This window comes from Ochotona princeps, chromosome 6 (genome assembly GCF_030435755.1).
Source record: "Ochotona princeps isolate mOchPri1 chromosome 6, mOchPri1.hap1, whole genome shotgun sequence".
NCBI lineage: Eukaryota > Metazoa > Chordata > Mammalia > Lagomorpha > Ochotonidae > Ochotona > Ochotona princeps.
In genome coordinates this window covers 50,660,060-50,663,372 of record NC_080837.1, presented here as the reverse complement: position 1 = coordinate 50,663,372, position 3,313 = coordinate 50,660,060, and the positions used below count along the sequence as shown (strand labels likewise).

General features: G+C 39.7%; 1 pseudogene; it reads right to left on the bottom strand.

The window, feature by feature from the left end:
* Positions 1 to 1,208: 1,208 nt before the first annotated feature.
* LOC101530106 (non-histone chromosomal protein HMG-14-like) lies at positions 1,209 to 1,501 on the bottom strand (annotated as a pseudogene).
* Positions 1,502 to 3,313: the final 1,812 nt, after the last annotated feature.

The window sequence follows — 3,313 nt, the reverse complement described above, 5'->3', positions numbered from 1 at the left end:
CCAGTCTAGACTATCCGAAAAAAAAGCCAGGTTCAGCAAAATTATGCTACAATGCTATAAAATCCTAAATACTATAATGAAAATAGTTATGAGACAGCTGAATAATAATTTATAACCTTTTAAAGATGTATAGAACCCGGTTGTATATAAACTAAAATTGAAATGTCAATGAAGAAGGCACAGGATGTAGTTAAGAGCTTGCATTTTTTTTCTTTCTTTTCTTTCTTTGTTCTTCTTTTAACATATTGGTTACTCAATACTATGCCAACCAATTCCATAATGTTACAAATTGTGGCTGATGTTACATTGGGGTTTTTAATTGAACAGGATGATACTCTGCCAGCTCTACCTTCAGACCAGAGATGGTATCCCCAAGAAGCCGTTGAACTTATCTGGACAATAAGATGCTGGACTCTATGCTTGGTATATGCTTGCAAAGAAAGACTCTCAACTGAACTTAAACTGTGGTAATGCAACAAGGTGGAGGAATCCACCATGGGGGGAGGGTTTGGGGAGAGGTGGAGGGAATCCCAGTGCCTATAAAACTGTGTCACATAATGCAATGTAATTAATAAAAAAAAACCCCAAGATTTAAGTTCAGCATTCACCTTGTTAACGAATAATAACAGTGCAATAATTTTCTTGATAACCTGGACAATTTTGTAGGAAAACAGGATGTGAGTTCTTCAATAATGCTTTTAAAGAAATTGGTATTCAGGGGCCTGGCACGGTAGCCTAGCAGCTCACGTCCTCACCTTGCATTCACCAGGATCCCATATGAGCACCGGTTCAGGTCCTGGCAGCCCCACTTTCTTCCAGCTCCCTGCTTGTGACCTGGGAAAGCAATCAATGATGGTCCAAAGCCTTGGGACCCTGCACCTGCATGGGAGACCTGGAGGAGGCTCTGGGCTCCTAGCTTCGGATTGACTCAGCTCCTGTCGTTGTGGTCACTTGGGGAGTGAATCAATGAATGGAAGATCTTCCTCTCTGTCTCTCCTTCTCTGTATATCTGACTTTCCAATAATAATAAATCTTAAAAAAAATCATTTACACTTAAAAAACGGAGTGAGATGGACATCTCTCCTTCTTAAAAAAAATAGCGCCAGAGCTACTAAAAAGTTTGCACTTACAAAATAGTTGATAAAAACATTCCTCTGGATTGTACAAGAAGGAAGACAGGGCGCACTGGTAAGACATGGTACATGTTGTTAATCAGACTTGGCTTCCTTCTGCTTCGTCAGAGGTAGGACTTTGCTTGTTTTCAGTGTCACCGTTTTCCCCTGGCAAGTTTTCTTTAATTTCTTGGTTCGCCACCGTTTTGTCCTTGGCTCCTCTCTTCCTTTGGCTCGCACATTCTCTTGTCCTATGCCTTCTTTCCGGCTGCCTTCTTGGGCCTTGTGTCCACGTTTGCAGGAGCCGGTTTTGCAGACAATCTGGCTGATTTCCTTTTGGGCTCTTCCTTCTCTGCCTCTTCGGCAGAGCTGACCTTCCTCTTGGGCATCCTGGCGGTGGAAAGCGTGCGTGGCAGGGTGCCCGCGGGCCATGGCACGCCTAGAGCCTTCGTGAAGCTAGGCTGGCCTGGCAGCTGCCACTCTTCCAGTCGCCCCAGCTACTGGGACCTGCGACCTGTTTTCCGTTTAAAAAATTATTTTATGATAGTGTTCCATAGGCTTTGAGAATTCTCCTTAACCTCTGCCAAATTCCCTCCACCGCCACTGATTTCCCCTCTGTTATTACAATAGTAGAATTCTTCATAAACTGTCCATAAGTCCATCATTCTTCTGCGTTAAATGTATCCTGATATTGCAGACATCAGCAATGGCAAAGTGTCCAGCATCTTATTGTCATGATATATTTAACAGTTTTATTGGGAGTTCTTGATCTGGAAGTAGAGATGCATACTGCATTGTATCCTCACATCTAGACTTGATAGACTCTATTACACAGTTGCTGTACATCCTCTTAAATGAAAAGCCACAACACAAAATCAACAGCAGGAATAAAGTTAAAAAAAAGTACAACATGAAGTTAAATAACTTCATGTTATTTAATGACTAAAGCTTTGCTTAATGACTAAAGCTTAATGACTTAATGACTTAATGACTAAAGCTTTGCTGAAGAAATGAAAGAAAATCAAGAACCTTCTTGAACAAAATGATACTACTATATGACCTAAGAGTCAGTGAAGAATTTAATATGGGGAAAAAATGCTTTGAAGAAGTGAAAATACAAACAAAACATAAAAATCCATGAGATACAGCTTATGCTGATCTTCGCTGATGAGATATGTCTCCTATTGGCAACAGATAGATGGGTTTTGTTTCTTGATCCAATATGCTAATCTTCAATGCTTGAGTGATGGGTTTAAGCCATTTACATTCATGCTTATTATTGCTAGGTAGTAGTCTGGTCCTGTCATTTTAGCAATGTGTTGTTCATTATTTGATTTAGTCTTCTTTTGCTGTTTAATTAGGATGTTCTCCATGTTTGGTTTTGGTAGGTGCTATAGGTGCTATTCCTTTTTTTTTTTTTTTCCCCTGTCAAGAGAACATCTTTTGGTATCATTTGTAGGACTGGTCTGGAAGAGAATTATTTGAGCTTTCTTTACTGTGGAAGAACTTTCTTGTATTTTGAAAGACAAAACAAAGCTTTGCTGGGTACATAATTTTGGGCTATTTTTTTTTCTTTTAGAATCTGGAATATGTCACTCCATTGTCTTCTGACCTGTAGAGTTTCTTTGAGAGGTCAGTTATGAGTCCAATTGGGATTCCTCTATATGCAAAATGATATTTTTCACATGCCAAACTGTGTTTTACACTAGTGAACAGAAAGGCCTATACCAGAACCATTTGATAAAACAAGAACCTGGATATTTTATTCTACTGACAAAACAAAACAAAACAAAACAAAAAAGAACATTGCTTCTTGCTCCTTGTAATATGGAGTTGAGAATGCAGGTCCAAGGCTGTAGCTTGTTGCCATTTTTATTTAAATTTTTTGAATGATAAGGAGGTCTGTGTATTTTCTAGAAGATGCGGTCCCCCATTTGCTCAGTTCTTGCTCTGAGGAAATCTCATGATCTGGGGATACCTTTGCCAAGTAGGTGGCAGGGACTCAACTTCTTCCTCTTTTTAAGAATTATTATTTAATTTTAATTGACTATCAGAGTTTTTCAGAGATAGAAATAAAGAGATAGGGAGGGAGGGAGAGAGAGAGAGAGTGAGAGAGAGAGAGAGAGAGAGCTTGGATCTGCTCATGCATTCTCAACTGGACACAACAGAAACCAGTAGCTTCTTCTGGGGTTCCCACATGT